Source organism: Neofelis nebulosa, chromosome X (assembly GCF_028018385.1).
Source record: "Neofelis nebulosa isolate mNeoNeb1 chromosome X, mNeoNeb1.pri, whole genome shotgun sequence".
Lineage (NCBI taxonomy): Eukaryota > Metazoa > Chordata > Mammalia > Carnivora > Felidae > Neofelis > Neofelis nebulosa.
Genome location: NC_080800.1, coordinates 8,789,298 through 8,809,514, shown reverse-complemented (window position 1 = coordinate 8,809,514; position 20,217 = coordinate 8,789,298). Strand labels below are relative to the sequence as shown.

Below are 20,217 nucleotides of genomic sequence, written 5' to 3'. Positions count from 1 at the left end.
TCTCCTGGTCTTCAAAATCAGGCTTATAAAGCAGGACACTAATCCTCCAAAACGAGCTCTTTGCTTGAGAGACGATTTTCTAAATTACTTTATGTCCCTCTTTAGTCTGCTAAGGATCAAGCTTTGAGGACCGAGCCTCACAGACTTCTACCGTAGCCTGACAGTAGGCAATCCATCTCAGCCAGCTGGACACGCGCTACGGCAGTCAGAGGACGTTACAAGGAGGGTCACTATACAGCCCAGTTTGGCTTGCACAGTCCCAGGTTACACTTGTCCATTCATCCCACCCACGCAGTGCCTCCTTTCAACTCTCAAATGTGTTCCAGGTCACGTGATACATTTTATGGGCCATCCTGGTTCTAATGGAAGTAAAGGGGCAGCCCTCTGTGATGGTTAATTTTATACATCAACTTGACCAGGCCACATGGTGTTCAGCTATTTGGTCCAACGCTATTCTCAGAATTTCTGGGAGGGTGTTTTGGAGCAAGGTTAACACTTCAACTGGTAGACTAAGTAGAGCAGATGGCCCTCCTTAATGTGGTTAGGCCTTGTCCAATCAATGCAAGGCTTAAAGACAACAAAAAGGCTGACCCTTCCCCAAGTAAGAGAGAACTCTTCTGGCCTGATAGCTTTCAAACCGGGACATTGGCTTTTTCACGGCTGTGGACTCTAACTGAAACACTGGCTCTTCCTGGGTCTTGAGCCTGCTAGCCTTCAGACTGGAACTACACTGTTGATTCTCCTGATTCTTAGTCTTTTGGATTCAGACTTGAACCACATCATTGTCTCTCCTGGGTCTCTAGCCTGCCAAGTCACCCTATAGATCTTGGGATTTGTCAGCCTCCATAATTGCATTAGACAACTCCTTAGAGTAAATATCTTTACACACACACACACACACACACACACACACACACCCTACTGGTTCTGTTTTCCTGAAGAACCCTAACTATTACACCCTCCTGCCTTGTGATCTGAGGAACTGTGAGAAAGAAAGAGAGAAAAAAGCAGGAGAGCCAAGTGCAGAGTTGGGTCTCCTGACTTCTTTATCATGTGCCTGGCAAAGGAGAGACATCATGGACAAATGTGGGAGAATAGAGAGAATCTACAAGTCTGAGAGGAAGCTTCCTCACCCCACTCTGCAGTGCAGTCATATCACCTTGCCTGATAACCAAGTCATGCAAGAGAAGACCCTGAAATTCAGCTTGCTCAAGTTGCCCTGGGTTCCAACATGGAAAACAGCGGTGTATCTAGATGTAGAGTTTGCTAAAGAGAATGGCCGTAGTGGGGGTAAGGTGGTAGCCACTGGAGATTCTATAGAAGACCACTTAAGTCAAGACTGCTACGGTCTCAATGTTTGTGACCTGCCCCCAAATCATATGTTAAAACCTCAACCCCCAAAGGTGATGGTATTAGGAGGGTCCTTGGGGTGATTAGGTCATGAGGCTGGAACCTTTACGAATGAGATTAGTGCCCTTATAAAGAGATCTCACAGGGCTCCCTAGCCTCTGCTACCATGTGAGGATACAATGAGAAGTCTGTGACCCAGAAGAGGACCCTCATGTGACCATACTGGCACCCGTGTCTTGGACTTCCAGTTCCCAGAACTGTGAGAAATAAACTTTTGTTGTTATAAGATACCCAGTCTTTGGTATTTTATTAGAGCAGCCCAAATGGACTAAGGGCCAAATGAAAGTCAGGGTCAGACCACAGATGAATCTGCAGTGACAACAGAGGGAGATCTAAGGCCAAAGCAGCCAGAGCCACACAAGACCCTCACGAGCCAAGAGTGGCCACATCACCAATTCTCCCATCAAAGAAGTGAGCCCAGAAGAAGATCCAAAGAGCCTGACTCTTCCCTCCTGCCAGGAGGTTACAAAAGTTACACCCTGCCCCACCAACCTCAGTGCTATTCTAGGGAGAAAAGAAGTAGGAGACTGAGTATTTTTATATTAGTTTGAACCAGAACCAAATTAGTTGCCAATTTTCAACCATTTGTTAAAATGGTTGAAATCATCCATAAAATATGATAATAACATATGTTTCAAACTATATAAAAACCTTACAACTCAATAATAAAAAGACCTAACCCATTTTTAAAAGTAGGTAAAGGATTTAAATAGACATTTCTCCAAAGTAGATATACAAATGGCCAATAAGCACATAAGAAGATGTTCAACATAAGCCATGAAGGAAAAAAATCAAAACCACAATAAGATACCACTTCATACTCACTAGGATGGCTATAATCAAAAAGACAATGACAAGAGTTGGCAAAGAGGGGGAGAAACTGGAACCCTCATTCACTGCTGAAGGTAATGTTAATTGGTACAACTGCTTTGAAAAACAGTTGGGCGGCTCCTCAAAAAGTTAAACACAAAGTTCCTATTTCACCCAGCAATTTCACTCCTAGGTACATACCTAAGAGAAGCAAAAAGATATGTCTACATAAAGACTTATACGTGAACATTCATAACAGCATTATTCATAATAGCCAAAAAGTGGAAACAACTCAAATGTTCATCAACTCACAGGTAAACAGGATGTGGTCTAGCCACATACAATGCAATACTATTCCGACATAAAAAAGAATGAGGTATTGATACATGTTACACACGGATAATTGCTAAAAAACACTGTACTAAATGAAAGAAGCCAATCACAAAGAGCCACATACCGCATGATTCCATTTATAGGAGATGTCTAGGGCACACAAATCCATAGACACAGAAAGTAGATTAGTGGTGGCCAGGGGCTGGGGTGAGGAGAGTGACTACTAATGGGTATGGGTTGTTTTTTTTTTTTTGAGGTGATGAAATGTTCTAGAATTAGATAGTGGCGATTGTTGTACAACTTTAGGAATATACTAAAAACCACTGAATTATAAACTTTCAAAGGTGAATTTTATGGCATTTGAATTATACCTTAATACTTTAGAAAAGAAGAAAACAACATTTCCTAAAATTTCAGAGTGCAGTAACACTTACACAAGATTGACACTCAGGTGTTGCTGGTATCTTCTTATGTTTTTTCCCTAACGAGAGGAAGGAAGTGGGGAGAGGCCAAAATTATGGACTATATAAATAAGCTTAATTTGTTCATATCTACAATGTGGTGTGAAAGGGATTCTCTGACCCTGTGATACACATCAAGATCCAGCTTTCTGGAGTGCCTGGCTGGCTCAGTCGGTGGAGCGTGTGACTCCTGATCTCAGGATTGTGAGTTCAAGCCCCACGTTGGGTGCAGAGATTACTTAGACATAAAATCTACTAAAGAAAAAAAAAAGATCCAGCTTTCTCCTTCTCTTGAAATGTCTTTATCTGGTAACAGGGGTCGGTCATCCTGTATGAAAACAACCCTCTTAGTCCAGCAGCAGCCCACTTTAAATTGGCTACTTGCTCTCCAGGTTGTCGTGAGCTCTTTCCTAACCAACATCACTCACTCACATTGCCTATCTAGCTCTGAATATATTTGAATTTGTGATTCCTGGTAAAGTAGTCAATTTTCAGTAAAAAAAAATTTTTAATGTTTATATTTGAGAGAGAGAGGGAGGGAGAGAGACAGAGAGACAGAGAGAGAACGAGCAGAGAAGGGGCAGAGAGAAAGGGAGACAGAGGATCTGAAGCAGGCTCTGTGCTAAGAGCAGAGAGCCCAATGTGGAGCTCGAACTCATGAACTGTGAGATCATGACCTGAGCCGAAGTCAGACACTTAACCAACTGAGCCACTCCCCTTAAAAAAAAATTTTTGAGAGTAATCTTTACACCCAATGTGGGGCTCAAACTCAAGATCCTGACATGAAGAGTTGCCTGCTTAGCCGACTGAGCCAACCAGGCACCCCTAAATGAGTCAATTTTAAGTGTTATTGAAAGCAGTGTTTACATTTGTTTCAGTTAGGAATATGTTTAGCTGCAAATAACAAACATCTAAATAACAGTACCTTTAACGAATAGGGGTTTTGCCTTTCATAAATCAAGAAGCTTGGAAGTAGGTAGCTGCTCAAGTCGGATCAAAAGCCCAATGACAATGAGATCTCAATGTTCAGAGGCTACTGGCTGTCTACCAAATATCTATTATCTCTTTTCTGTATTACTTGAACCCTGAGATTATTTGAAGGGATAATGTGACAAGCTAAAAATGACATTTCCTGTTTCCTTTACAACTAGGAGTGTTTGAGACAGTTCTGGTCAATGCGATGTAAGTAAAAGTCACTGAAGGGGACTTCTAGGAAGGCAATTTTAAGGGTTTGCATATACCTTCTTTTCTCTTTGCTCTCCCCCTTCTTTATGCCCCAAATGAACATACGACGGCTAGAATTCTGACAGCCCTTTTGAGAACAGGAGGACAAGGATGTCAAAGCACAGAGTCAAAAGGAGTATGGGTCCCTAGTTATATCACGTAACTACCATAACAGTCTTAGACAACCCACTCCGGACTAATAAAGCCATACTTTAAGCCACCTTTTTATGGGATTTTATTACTAGCGGCTGAATGCAATTTCTGATTCATATACTGTCAATGTATCTATAGCTCCTCTGGCCTTTTCATTAAAGTATTAAAATTGATGCTGCCTTGCTTATTACAAGAATATGGAGAGGGGAAAGCGTCTGTCACAGGCACAGCTTTCCTGTTCAGTTAAAGTAAGGGTAAGCACTGGGGCATTATTCAGAAACTGAATGGACTTCTTAACCAGTTGTGGTTGAGGTCAGGAGTACACTAACTCTTCATTGAATAGGTACTACCACACTTCCTGTTAAGGAAGGGTTGCTAGTTGGAACAAATAAAGATGGTAACTCTGCAGAACATCCCCTGGAACTCACAATTTGCCACTGATGTTCTAGTTCAGGTTCATTGTTGTTGTTGTTATTGTTGTTGTTGTTGTTAAGTTTTATGTATCTAGAGAGAGAGAGCACACAGGTGCACGTGCAAGCAGAGGAGGGGCAGAGAGAGAGAGAGAGAAAGACAGAATCCCGAGCTCCGGTGGGGCTTGATCTCAAGAATCGTAAGATCATGACCTGAGCTGAAATCAAGAGTCAGACGCTTAACCAACCGAGCCACCCAGATACCCCCCAGTTCAGGTTCTTTGAATTCCATGTTTCCAGCTACCCTGTGCTGTGGAATAAGTCAGTTTTCTTATCCACTTCCCTCTATCCAAACTAAAGCAAAACTCTTGTCTGAATAGTTCATGTGGACATGGCTATTCAATAACATACAGGTTCATCCAAATCACAATACCAAAGCTATGGAAACAACCTAAATGTCCAGGGATGGATGGATGGATAGAGAAAGTGTGGTCTATCCATACAATGGAATGTTATTCAGCCTTTAAAAAGAAGGAAATTCTACCATTTGTTACAACATAAATGAACCTGGAGGACATTCTGCTAAGTGAAATGAGCCAGTCACAGAAGGGCAAATACTTTATGATTCCGCTTATATGAGGAACTTAGAGTAGTTAAACTCATAAAAGCAGAGAGTAGAAGAGTGGTTGCCAGGGGCTGGGGGAGGGGGAAATGGCAAAATCCTACTCAACGGGTATAAAGATTCGATTCTGCAAGATGAGTGAGCTCTAGAGACCTGCGGTACGACACTGTGCCTACAGTCAACACTACTGCAACGTGCACTTCAAAATTTTTAAGAGGGTGGATCTCATGTTAAATGTTCTAACTGCAATAAAAGAAATTTTTTCATACACGCGCATCCAGAGAACTAGAAAAATTATATATTTACGTGTGCATATGCATACATATAATTTCCCCCTAACGAAGACACAACCTTTCTACATTCTTGTGGCAAACGACACACTCCAAGAATGCGTGCTTTTGAAGGCCCAGTTTTGAAGGCCCATGCTGTCCTACATGGTTAATGACCCCCCTCTTACTCCTTTCTCTGAACCTTGCATGTGCCTCTCTCGCCGTGCTTGCCATTTTGTAACGCACTTCTTTGTTTTCTCATCTCTTTCCTACTTGTCTGGGAGCCTTTTAAGGTCAGCAACTGCTCTTCTCTATTTCCTTACAGATAAATCTAATTACTTAACACTGGATAGAATGTTCTATAAATACTGGTTGCTCTGAATGAAGCTCTAGATAAAACTCATCACACTTTGAAGGAGGCCCATCAGTATGACAAATTTGAAATTATCTTTACTTGCAATTTGTACGATACACAAAAAAGGAAAATCCATTACAAAGTACTCGAGTCTTTAAGAACTTGACTTTGATGGCAAAGAGCAAGGAAAGCATGTTGTTCCCCTTGACAGGTATTTATTATTTATCCTTCCTATCAGAACCCATAGATTTTGTTTATCCTTCCTGCTCAATCACCACCAAGAGGTGTAATGGTTGTGAAAGGTCCCTAATGTCTTTGGCACCCTCCTTTCAGCCTCCTATTTTAGGGTAGAACCGATGAGCTCATTTACAGAAAGGCTTGCCAGGCTCTGCATATGGTTTGTAATATAAATAGATCACATCTCAGGCATATCAGCAAGATAGAGGAGGCTTGCCTTCCCCAAAGTCTGCTGAAGTAGAAATTCTCACCTAAAAAAGTACGTAAGCCACCTCTACTTTCTACTTCTCGGGGAATTTAAGGATGTGTTGTGTGAAAATTTCAATCTTTGGCAAACTTAGATGAGTCTTGGACCATCCAAAAATAAAATATTCCAAGACTAAAGGCTAAATGGTAATCCTGTTTAATTTCAGACTTTCACCTGTCATTGGGCTGCATGACTGCATATTTATTAAGATCAATTCAGGTTCACGATCCGGGTTATAACCTATTGCATTAGCCTAAACATACAGTGGTTTGATTCTGCTTGGTCATTTATAAATAAAACCTCCTAATTTGGTTTACTCGTGATAGGAGTCTCCATTGAAATAAAAAATAAAATAAAAATGAATCTACGACAAAACAAAAGGATCCAGAGATGCGCAATAGTCACAAACGGGCGCTTTTCAATCTATTTTAAAATCTCATTCTTTGGGGTTTTAATACTTTTTTATTTGACATAGTTTAAGACAAGAAGTTGCAAAAACAATATAGAGTTCTGTGTACCTGCAGCCAGCCAGCTTCCCCAAATGAGAACATCTTCCATAATTATAGTACACTGTCAAAACCAGAAATTGACATTGATAGAATACTGTTAACTAATAACCTTAATTGGATTTCACTCTTTTGCTATCCTGTTTTCGGGGTGGGGATTCAGTGTCTAGTTCTATGTAATTTTATTACATGTTTAGACATGTGTAACCACCACCACAACCAGGATACATGTTATTATTTTAAAACATTTATGAAAGCCCAACTAGGCACTAGACACTGTTAGGCAATTTTACATAATAACCTCATGATGTAAACTTACGATCTCCTTTTTGGAATGAGAACACATATAAAAAAAGGAGAAAGCATACATCTCCCCTTGTTTTGGTCCTTTACCATCAGGCATGTGCCTAACAGGAACTCTTGTCTGATGACATCAATTTCAGTATGAGGGACTGATTTTTAAAATCTTTATATTGGGCCTTCATTAAGTCATAGCTCTTCAATTTTCAAATGTATAAAGAGAAAGTTCACACAAGTTCACACGTCTTCACTTTTTTTTTTTTTTTTTTTTTTTTTTTACTACCGTTAGACACGAAGTGAGTGAAGAGATCACAAAACAAAGAGGATCCATCCTGCAGCTCAGGACAGCAAAAGCCCCAGGTCTTAAGTCCCTTTTGCTTTCCCTCAAAACCATAGCAACTCTATTTCTGTTCTTGCTTTTCTCCTGCACCCAGACAATAACATTTTTATCCTCTGAGGATTATTTCTAAAAATAAAATCAGAAAGAAGAAGAAACACGGAAAGGTCTCTATCTTTGGTTTGTAAATGTTACTTTTAACCTGCTATTTAGTTTAGTTCCCCTACCAGAAAACACTCTGTCCACCGCACTGTCTTCAGGCTCCGTGCAGTTAGAAAACGTATGACCTTAATGCTCCATGTGCCCTTGTCCCTTCTACTACCACTGGGGGTCCCACGAAGGAAACATGGTGGGGCTCAGCGGGGGGCTCAGCCCTGAACTATGGGCCATTACCTCCACCTCTGCCTTTCATCAACTATTACACCAAGTCCAGCCTAAACAGCTGGGGACTCACAGTTGGGTTTTTCTCCTACTTCACTGGCCATTCCTCTCAATCCCTTTTCCCATCTTGTCCTCTTCTTTCTGACCTCCAAAGCTGTGGACCTTTGGGACCACCCTCAGCCTTTTCCTTAAGACAGTGATTCTCTCTTAACCAAGGGTGATTTTCACCCCACGGGACATGTGGCAGTGTCTGGAGACATTTTAGGTAGTCACAGCTGGGGGTGGGGTGGGTAGAGGCCAGGGATGCTGTTAAACACCCTACGCTGTAGACTGTAGGATGGGACAGCCCCTGCGACAAAGAATTATCCCCATCCCAGGTGTTAATAGTGCCAAGGTTATGAAATTTTGCCCTAAAAGCTCTTACTCAATGCTATGATATACCCAGATCAGTGCACATGCCAACCACTTCTAAATACAATCTCTAGTCCTGCCTCGCCCTGCCAATCCCAGGTTCTTACATGCAACTGTCTCCGGTTATGTCTATTACGGCCTCAAACTTAACTTGTCCACAGCCAAACTACTGCTGGCATACACGAACGTGCTTCTCCCCCCGTCTTCCCCACGTGGACGATGGCATCGGCCAAGGAATTGTCTTAGATTTCAATCCCGATTTTATGGAAATCGTTTGGTGCAGGCATACTATGTGTAGAATCAAAGAACAGTGGAGCTGTTAGGGGTATGTCTCATTCAGGAGATGAGGCGAGCGAGACCCAGAAGTTCTTGAGATGTACCTACATGTCTACATTAAACTTGATGGCACAGTCAGAATGAGGAGTATCGTTTCCTACGGCTTCTGTGTCCTAAAGGATTTAATAACCTTTCCTGTAGATGACTTGACTTCCTCAGGTAAAAGACACAGCTCAGTTGCTTCTACTTGTTTTTAGAAGTCATTGCTAGATATACACTTTTGTGGAGGGCAGGGCCCGGCCAACTACAGCCTATGGGCCAAACCTGGGCTGTCTCCTGCTTTGGGCCTTTAGTATGTATGGCCCGTGAACAGAATGACTTTATCATTTTTTAAATAGTTGGGGGGGAAAATTCCAAAGGACAATGATAACTCATGATATGTGAAAATTATGCCAAAAACAAATCTTAGTGGGCGTAAATAAAGTTTTATCAGAGCATGGCATATTCATTCATTGCCGTATTGTCTATGGCTACCTACGTGCTCCACCAGCAGAAACGAGTAGTTGCAACACATACCATGTGGCCGGCAAACTGAAAATACTATCTGGCCCTTTACAGAAAAAGTTTGCTGACCCCGGCATACTGATACGGGCTCAAATTTTAGAGTTTAGAGACAAATAACATAGATTTCAAGTTCACCTCAGCTGGCAATGTGATGTTTGAATATGATCCAACATGTGTGAGCCTCACGTTGAATGAGGATAATACTTTCCTTTAAGGATTGTCAGGAGTATGAGAAGTAATGCCTGTAAAGGTTTGGAGCATAGTAGGAACCACTATATAAATCCAATAAGAAGAAGAAGCAATATTAACACAAACTTTACCCCTCAAAATTCTCCCTTTGATATGCTTTGAGTTCCTATGTCAAATGCCTTTTCCTAAAATCCAGGCAAATACACAACTTGAAACGGCTGTCCTGGTCCCTTTCATCCATTAGTTGGGTGATGACAGAACAAGTTCTCATCACATCATGTTTTGAGAGCAAACTGGAGGAAGGTTAATATCTTAATAATTCAAATGTCATTGTACCCAGTCATGAATTTCCTGAGTAATTAGTTTCCTGGAAAACTGTCTCCTGAGTGATAAAGGTGACACTATCTGAAAAAGGAAATTATCATGACCTGTCCAATCCTCTCTCCAACTCTGTCTTCCCAAGAATGTCACAAAATAAGTTAACAGAAAATGGGGAACATTAAGTAAGTAATTAGCATGTAGAAACGGCCTCCAAGCTACCAGAACACCACTCTTCCAGATTTCCTGGAAGACACTCTGAGTGGCCACATAAACAAAGAATGGCCTTGATGTTTGATTGGCATCCCCACATGCTTCCAGGAGTAACAGACGGGAGCATGCCTGACACTCACCTTGCCTGTAGCCTCCATCGGGGCCTTGACCTCAGCCCTGGCCGCCTCCAGTCCTTCAGAAGATTCTGCCATCCCGGGTGGCTTTTCAGCCTCAGGCTTGTCTCCCGGCTTACATCTCATTCCTGGAGTGGAAAAGATGTCAATTCTAGCTCTTTTTCTTTGTGCGACCCCATCCTTTTGCCCTCTTGCATCCTGCCATTTTCCCCTGCTCTCTAAGGTGGTTTCAGCTAGAGAGTCACTTCAACCTCCTTAGACTTTCTCTTCTTGCTGAACTGCCCTTTCTATGGTACTTTCTGGGATGATCCACATCTCTCACGAGTGACAAGACGTCATTTTGCTAATTAACATATGGCCTAATTATGGCTGTGTTACACTTTAGAAGACAGAATTAAAGTCTGAAGTGACCTAAGTAATTAGGAGGGGTAGACAGAGACAAATGAAAGCAGCAGCTATAACAGTGGGGGTGAGCAATGACTTGGCCATGTCCTAGGAGGCTGAGAACAACTGGTCATGACTCAGGTGCATGGGCACCTTGGGATTGGCTCCAAGCAGGCTTCTGTTGTAAAAAGGGAGCATCCTATCTAGGACAATATGGGGTTTTCTTTCCTCCTGCTGCTCCTTACCCTCTCCTCCACCATCCCTGGTGCCGCGGTGGTATTCAATAAGAAAGAATATATGAACCAGAAAAAGTCATACCCACAAGGTTGAATTTTCAAATGGTGCTACAGAAGAGACAGGACGGTGGGGGTGGGAGGAATGTGATAGGGGAATTGTTGTTCCTAGGTTGACATGGCTAGAAAGTGGTCCCTGCTCTGCTCGTAAGTCTGTCCTGGGATCAGCACAAACAAGCATGTGATGTGTGCATTGGGTGGGCTCCCCCAAAACTTCACTTTGGGTCAAGAATGTGAGTATAAGTCATTTCTTTAGGACATTTTGGAAACACTGGCAGGGAGTGAAAGAATGAGACAGGGAAGGGAAAAGAGTTGATAGAAGGTATGTTAGCAAGCAAGCTAGCACTGTGGAGCTCAAGCCAGCTGGGGAACCAGGGGAAACAGAGTACAACAGGGCTTGGCTCAACTTTCCCTGTAAGGGCAGAGAGTGAATATTTCAGGCTTTGGGAGCCACACGTTTTCTGTCACAAAGGCTCAATTCTGCCACTGTAGACCAAAAGCATGGATAATACATAAATGAATGGGTATGGCGGTGTTCCAATAAAACATTAGTTACAAAACCAGGCAGCCACCCCAATGGCTATAGTTTGTCAACCCCTTGCCATAGAATAGCGTTTCTCAAACTCCCATGATGAACTAATTCTTAAAAACTGCCCACTGTCTTTCTTACCGGGTGAGGAGGCTGGAACAGTTATCCACTGATACCCACCCACCATTTTCAAGGGCTGATCCCCCAGATATTGACTCCTGGTCTTTCTAGACTACCTGGCACATGGGCCAAGAACACCTCTGCAGTCTGAGAAGGTGGAGAAGCAAAGGGGCTCTCAATAGGAATCTGTAGGCATGTATGCCACATATGGGAAGAGTGAGAACCAAGAGGTTGTGGACAAGGCACTGTCAGTGTTGCACCATTTTGATTGATAGGGTAGAAAGACCGCAGGCTTTGGAAGTAGAGAAATCGAGGTGAAAGTCCTGCTTCTGCCACTCTGTCTTTCCCTTTCCTTATTCTAAAAATGCATATAATATGGTAAGTGTTGGGTTGAGTTTTGGGGATCTTCTTTGAAGATTTTTTTAGAGTAGTTGTAGGTTCACAGCAAAATTGAGAGGACGGTATAAAGAATTCCCTTATATCCTCTGCCCCACACACGCACAGCCTCCCTCATTTTTAACATCCCCACCAGAGTGGTACATTTGTTACAGATGATGAACTTACACTGACACATCGTCGTCACCCAAAGTCCATAGTTTACCACACAGTTCACCCTTGGTGTCGGACACTCTATAGGTTTCGACAAATGTATAATGACACGTATCTATTACTATAGTATCATACAGAGTAGTTCCACTATCCTAAAAGTTCTCTGTGCTCTGCCTATTCGTTCCCCACCCCCTCTGCCCCACTCCCTGGCAAACACTGACTTTTTTTTTTTTACTGTCTCTATAGTTTTGCCTTTTCCAGAGTGTCATATAGTTGGAATCCTACAGTATGGACCCTTTACAGATCAGCTTCTTTCACTTAGTAACGTGCATTGACGATTCCTCCATAGCTTCTCATGGCTTGATAGCTCATTTCTTTTTAGTGCTGAATAATATTCTATTGTCTGCATGGACTGCTGTTTGTTTATCCATTTGCCTACTGAAAGACGTTTTGGTTGCTTCCAAGTTTGGGCAATTACAAATAAAGCTGCTGTCTATATGCGGTTGCAGGTTTTTGTGTGGACATAAGCTTTCAACTCCTTTGCATAAATACCAACAAATGCAAGTGCTGGATCATATGGTAAGAGTATACTTGATTTTATAAGAAACTGCCAAACTGTCTTCCAAAGTAGCTACAGCCCTTCACATCCCTACCAGTAATGAATGAGAAAGCTCCTGTTGCTCCACATTCTTGCCAGCATTTGGTGTTGCCACTGTTCCAGATTTTGGCCAAAGAGGCCTGTTGTTCTTTTCATTTGTATTTCCCTGATGACATACGATGTAGAGCATCTTTTTATATGTTTAGTTCACCATCTGCACACTGTCTTCAATGATCTGTCTGTTAAGGTCCTTGGCCCATTTTTTAATTGGGTTGTTTTCTTATTGTTGAGTTTTAAGAGTTCTTTGTATATTTTGGATAGCAGTCTTTTATCAGATATGTCTTTTGCAAATATTTTCTCATTCTGGGTTGAGTTTTAAATGGCACAACAAGCCCTAGCATATGTGGAACATTTGGGCACATCAACAAGAGCTCAGTAATAACTCCTTCCCCAGAAAATTCCAAAATCACATAAAAAGTTAGAGCTAAAAGGGATCCAATGGATCATCTCCATGAACCACTATTTTTCTCCCGTATCCTCCATTTTACATCAACTGTACTCACTCACCCAGGTTAAGTGTGGTAAAGGTGGTGAGGATGAGTCACAAAGGAGATGGGGCTGCAACAGGAACCTGGGAAAATGAATGGGAGGATGAGGTCGAAATAGTAAATGTTTAGTAAGCACCTATTATATCCTAGGCTCCATAGGGTATACATTTAAAAAGAATGAACCGTCGTTATGTTTAAAGAATTTATGGTTTGGGGGTGGGAGGGAGGGGGGGGTGGGTGATGGGTATTGAGGAGGGCACCTTTTGGGATGAGCACTGGGTGTTGTATGGAAACCAATTTGACAATAAATTTCATATATTAAAAAAAAAAAGAATTTATGGTTTAATGAGGGTAGACCAAAAAAGTCCTAAGATGAACAGTGATCTTCAATTGATGGCCTACTAAGTGGCAGGGATCTTCCTAGATTCTTTGTATACATCAGCTATAATCCAACTGACAACCATGCAAAGAAAACTATTGACTTCGTTCCAAAGAGGAAAGTGATGCTCAAGGAATCGAGTGACTCACTCCAGGCCATCCAGCTAGTGAGAAGCAGAGCTGAGATTCAAGCCCAGGGCTGTCCGATTCCAAAGCTCATGCTCTTCGCATACCAAGCTGCTGAGGAAAAGCTTGTAAGACAAATCACACATCACGTCACTGTGAAAAGTGCAACCTGGACTGGGAAAAGGACACACAAAGACTTAAGATCAAAAACAATCAAGCTATGAAAAAAAATAGCCTAATATTATAACTTAAGTTGGTGAAATATGGAAATAGGAAGAGTGGGACCACAAGATTCAGGGCTTTGACCGCATGCCTATGGGTTTTGAAGGGCTTTTCCAAAGCAACAGACACCAAAAACTCTCAATGGGATTTCCCCAGGAGCTAGAAACAATAAATTAAGACTCATCTGAAAATATTAATTAAAAAAATAAGTGAAAGTATAATAAGTCCAAGAACTAATATAAAGTTATATGTCAACTATACCTCAAAGGAAAAACAAATTTTTTTTAAAAAAAGTTTAAATGTTTAAAGTATGTACTATTTTAAAAAATAGTGTAGGTGCACCTGGCTGGCTGAGTCAGTAGAGCATGCAACTCTTGATCTCAGGGTTGTGAGTTTGAGCCCCATGCGGGGTGTAGAGATTACTTAAAATAAAATCTTTAGGGGCACCTGGTGGCTCAGTAGGTTAACCACCTGACTCTTGATTTCGGCTCAGGTCATGATCTCACAGTTTGGGAGTTCGAGGCCCATGTCGGGCTCTGTGCTGACAGCTCAAAGCCTGGATCCTGCTTCAGATTCTGTGTCTCCCTCTTTCTCTGCCCCTCCCCTTCCTCACATTCTGTCTCTCTCAAAAGTAAATAAACATTCAAAATAAATAAATCGGAATGCAAGCTGGTGTAGCCACTCTGGAAAACAATATGGAGGTTCCTCAAAAAACTAAAAATAGAATCACCCTACGACCCAGCAATTGCACTACAAGGCATTTATCTAAGGGATACAGGTGTGCTGTTTCAAAGGGACACATGCACCCCCATGTTTATAACAGCACTATCAACAATAGCCAAAGTATGGAAAGAGCCCAAATGGCCATTAATGAATGAATGGATAAAAAAGATGTGGTACACACACACACACACACACACACACACACACACACAATGGAGTACTACTCAGCAATCAAAAAGAATGAAATCTTGCCATTTGCAGCTATGTGGATGGAACTAGAGGGTATTATGCTTAGCGAAATGAGTCAGTCAGAGAAAGACAAATATCCTATGACTTCACTCACATGAGGACTTTAAGAGACAGAACAGATGAACATAAGGGAAGGGAAACAAAAATAATATAAAAACAGGGAGGGGGACAAAACAGAAGAGACTCCTAAATATGGAGAACAAACAGAGGGTTACTGGAGAGGGTGTGAGAGGGGGGATGGGCTAAATGGGGAAGGGGCACTAAGGAATCTGCTTCTGAAATCTTTGTTGCACTAGATGCTAACTAATTTGGATGTAAATTTAAAAAAATAAAATTAAAAAAATAAAAAGTAGAGGAGTTGATGCATAACAAAAAAATAGACTTGTTTCTGAACTTAAATAAATAAATAAAATCTTTAACAAAAAATTATTTTTTAAAGTGTAATAAGGGAGAAGACGAGTCCTCACAGGAACTTAAATGTATTATAAAGCAACAAGAATTCAAGTAGTGCAGCAGTGGTTCAAGAACAGACAAAAGTTAATTAATACAAGAGAATCAGTAGCCCAAAAATGAGCTTATTTTTTAATTGAAGATTTAATAACGCATGAAAAACAACAGAAGAGAAAAAATCATGTCACATGTGCTGTTGGAAAAAATAGATTAGGAAAAAAGTAGATTCTTATTTTGTGTCAGCTATCAAGTTAAATTTCATGTGGACTTAGGAGATTTTTTTTTAAGTTAACTACAAAAAAATTTGAAGAAATTCAAAGTCCAAATGTAATTTCTGATACAATAGCCTTAGAAAATAATGAAACCTATGAAAAAGGGAAAATACAGAAAGCATTTCACACATCTGATGTTCAAATGAAGGTGGAGTTAAGGAATGACAGTACTTCAGCCCCAGAGAATAAGATGTGCCCATTCAAATAATTATAAAAGCTATAGCGACATAAAAAATATTTAGGCATGATATACTATGAGAAATATGACGTATTAGTTTTCTGTTGCTTCTGTAACACATTACCACAAACTCTGCTGCTTGAAATGACACATATTTATTAGCTTACTATTTTGGACTTTAGACGACACAGGTCCTACTGAGCTAAAGTCAAGGTATCCAGCCAGGCTACCTTCTCTTCTGGAGGCTGCACAAGAGAATCCATTGGCTTTTCACAACCTCTGGAGGGCACGCACATTCGTTGGCCCGCAGCCCTGCCCTCCTTCAAAGTCAGCAAAGGCCAGTTGAGTATTCCCGTCAGATTGCTCTGACTTCCCTCCAGTCACATTTCCCTCAGAGCCTCCTGCCTCTTTCTTCTACTTTAAAGGACTCCTGTGATTACACTGGACCCACCCAGATAATCCCGGATAATCTCCATATTTAAAGTCAACAATAAGCAGACTTTTTCCTGCTGCAACGCTAATTTCCAAATTTTTATGTCACCTGACAAATTACCAGTCTCGAGGAATTAGGACATGAACATCTTTGAGAGTCCATTATTCCGCCAATCACATATGGTTTTCAACAGGTAGAAAAATATACATATATAAATATAACTATATAATAGGGCGGTGGGATGGTGGGTGAATATTTGCTATTCTATTTTCCAAACCCTTTGTATTGTTTAATAATACTTCTATAATCTTCTTTTTAATTTTTTTTAATGTTTATTCATTTTTGAGAGAGAGACAGACAGCATGAGCAGGGGAGGGGCAGAGAGAGAGGGAGACAGAGAATCCAAAGCAGGCTTGAGGCTCTGAGTCGTCAGCACAGAGCCTGACGCAGGGCTCGAACTCACAAACTGTGAGATCATAACCTGAGCTGAAGTCAGCCGCTTCACCGACTGTGCCACCCAGGCGCCTCTATAATCTTTTGCAGACAAACGAGTGGTGGCTGATGGGGGCAAAATCTGAGAAAGATTGGCTCAATTTCAGCCAGTGTGGTGCTGGGCTAGCACATTAACATGTATTACATTGCTGCAGTCCTTGCTTTCTTTCTGAATGTTTGTAGACTCCTCTCGGTCCGGGACCACCAGGTGCAGCCCTGACCCATCAGGGTGGTCAGCGACTCTTGTCAAATAACGTCCCACTATACCCAGCACGGGCACGCGACCGCCATTCATTCTTCTGGGCCATTAAATCTCTGTGTGGAGCCTTCCTGTCACGGTGCCGTGCAGAGGTGATGCTCTGGCCTCCCACATGTTTGCCAGAAGATGCTGAGGAAGAGAGCTAGCCAAGGTGGGAGCTGAGGGAAGTGAGTGGGAAGCAGGGAAGCAGGAAGGTAAGCAGATGTTTAGGCATTCGCCTTCTTTACATTTTTTCAGAACGAATGTTCTGGAGCAGAGCCAAGTAGTATTTCCATTCAGCGATGTACAGAGGAATATTTCAAGGCAGGCAAGTCACACTGGGGCAGGGGACGGCACAGAGCAGGTCACTGACTGGCAAGGACCAACCAGCAAGTCAAGGCTCAGGGGGGAGCCAGCTCTAACGGCCGCCATCACCTCCAACAAGACCGGAACAGGAGAAACAACCTCTCAGGGCTATCCGACCTTTGCTATTCACAGTTGGTGGCCCGGGGGCCACGGTGCACCCGTCAGCTGGCACCATGTTAAAATGCAGATTCTGATACAGAGGCCTGCCGTGGGCCCGAGAATCTGTGAGAGTCTGCACTGTTAACAAACTACCAGCTGATGCCGATGCTGTCGGCCCATGGACCACACTCTGAGCGGCAAGGTCACCCGGGAATGAGCAAGAGCTACAAAGATTCAAGTCCCACCTCCAACCTACAGAATCAGGAACATCCCCAGAGGCATTTTGGGTTTTTGCTTGTTTGTTTATTTTGGTGACCAGAATCTTTAATTCCCCCAAATGGGAAATCTTAATTATTTACCCACAGGGTTTATAAGCCCTTTTGTAAGGAAATAACAAAAACAAAAAATCGACACGTCTCAACCATTTAATTTCGAGCACTAACTATACATTCTGTTTGATACCCGAGTGCAAAACATAAAAGGCCTCCCTCGGCTGTGGCTGGTCCTCATAATTGGCACAGCCATTAGGCTGATGTCTATGACAGGTCTTTTATGGATATATGTGGCTTCCGTGAAGGGATCCTGGTAAAACATACCTTGCTTAGAAAGAAGTCCAAGCTTCAGCTACCCAGAGGATGCTTTTGCTCTGAAAGGGCAGCTGCGGACCTCGGAGCTTTCTGACACGCTCTCTCAGACAGGACGGCGGGGGCTGCGGGTGCCGTCATCCAGCAGAGGCAGCAGAACCACCCCTGCACAAGCCTGGAGATGCCGAGAGGTAGGAGACACAGGAGGCGAGGCTTAGGAGGGAAACAGGAGAAACAGGGAAAATTATCTTAGTGCGCACAAACCCCTCTCCCAAGAGGAGCATGATCGATGCAAAGATGGCATCTGTAGCTACAGGAATTTCTTCCTTGTTTATGCTCCTTAATATTTGCTTACAATTTCCATATTTACCACCAACATGGTAATGAAGTTGGTACGCATGCATCTGTCTCCCCCTTCGAACTCTAAGAACCCACATCCTCAGAATCTTGTACGTGGGTGGAACTGAATAAGGAGCATTCTCAGTATGTATGCCAATCCATAAAATAGGTATTGAAAACATTACACAGGTAAACACATTTCCAGTTAACTTTTCAAAAGATCTTAACAATTGGGTATGCAAGTGCCCTCCCATTGAAATGGTGTTAATTTTTTTGTCTTTGCATATACTATTTTCTCTGCTGAAACAAACTGGGAAAAAACCAAACAAGTATTCAACATTTACTAAGAGAAAAACGTGTCTCTCTGGATTCACCTATCAAGGTGGAAAACTCTATGCAACATTGCATGTTCATCTGCGTCAGCGTAAATCATAAATTACAAGTTGCATTTGCATTTGAGCTAATTTGCATTACTCTGACCTAGTCAGAAAGCTGGGATTCCGTTATGTGAAGCAAAATCATGGCTCTCCTGTTTAGGAGTTTGAGAAATCTATTTTATATCCAAAAGAGCCAATTGCTGACTATTAAATCTGTCCTAAACAATACCTCTGTAGAGGATGATTGATTTAAAATGCAGTACAGGGACTGCCTGGGTGGCTATGTTGGTTAAGCCAACTTGATCTTGGCTTAGGTCATGATCTCACAATTTGTGAGTTTGAGCCCCGCATCAGGCTCTGTGCTGACAGTGTGGACCCTGCTTGGGATTCTCTCTCTCCCTCTATCTCTCCCCCTCTCCTTCTCTCTCTCTCTCTCTCTCTCTCTCTCTCTCACACACACACACACACACACACACTCTCTAAATTAATTAATTAATTAATTTAAAATTCATATTTAAAATTCTATGGGCCACCTGACTGGCTCAGTCAGTGGAGCATGTGACTCTTGATCTCACGGTTGTGGGTTCGAGCCCCTTGCTGGGTGTAGAGATTACTTAAAAACATAAAATGTTTAAATTTTTTAACATTTATTCATTTTTGAGAGACAGAGTGTGAGTGGGGGAGGGGCAGAGAGAGAGGGAGACACAGAATCGGAAGGAGGCTCCATCCAGGCCCTGAGCTGTCAGCACAGAGCCCGAGGTGGGGCTCAAACTCACAGACCGTGAGATCATGACCTGAGCTGAAGTCAGACGCCCAACCAACTGAGCCACCAGGCATCCCAAAAACATAAAATCTTTAAAATAATCTATTAAAACACTTAACAACTTTAAACTACAAAACTTGTCCTTAAGGAACATCTAATATACATAAATCAAATAATTAACATCACTTAGTAATACAGTTAACAATACTGTCAAGTGTTTGAATCTGAGGCACCCGAATTCGAAACAAGGGGAAAGGCTCCATCATTTTGTGGGAAAACAATTGCATCAGTCTTTTAATTAGACCAGAAGTAACGATACAACATGTATTTTGATAGAGAACCCACAGGTTTCAACAGCTCGGTTAAGCTGGGAAACACAACTGTGGCACCGAGAAAACGCACAGGGGACTGCACTTGTAGCTGCCCTGTTCTTCCCTCCTCCTTCTCCCCAGCTCAGTAAATGGTAACTCCCCGGGGTTTAGGACAAAACACATACAGCGATTGCTGATGCTTCCCCTTCTCTCACATCCAAACCTTGAGAAAATTCTGTTACGTCTGTCTTCAGAGTATATCCAGAATGTTCTCCCCAACTTTCTGGCTATCACTCATGATTTCTAGCTTGGATTATTACAGTAATATTTAATCCTAAAGTATTCATTCGTTCAAATGTTCACCCATCCACCCGTCCAACAGCTACTGATAAACAATCACTTAAATCAGACATTTGGGTACTTAGGTACACAGAGA

General features: G+C 42.1%; 1 protein-coding gene across 4 annotated transcripts in view; it reads right to left on the bottom strand.

The window, feature by feature from the left end:
- The window catches only part of FRMPD4 (FERM and PDZ domain containing 4), an 850,869-nt gene that overhangs the window by 826,403 nt on the left and 4,249 nt on the right, over positions 1-20,217 (bottom strand). For all 4 annotated transcript variants that reach the window (XM_058713629.1, XM_058713628.1, XM_058713630.1 and 1 more), the window contains exons 2-3: positions 18,004-18,204; positions 10,167-10,288 (exon numbers count right to left, since the gene is read on the bottom strand). The gene's annotated coding sequence lies outside the window, so the exon portion shown is untranslated. The remainder of the gene's footprint in view (positions 1-10,166; positions 10,289-18,003; positions 18,205-20,217) is intronic.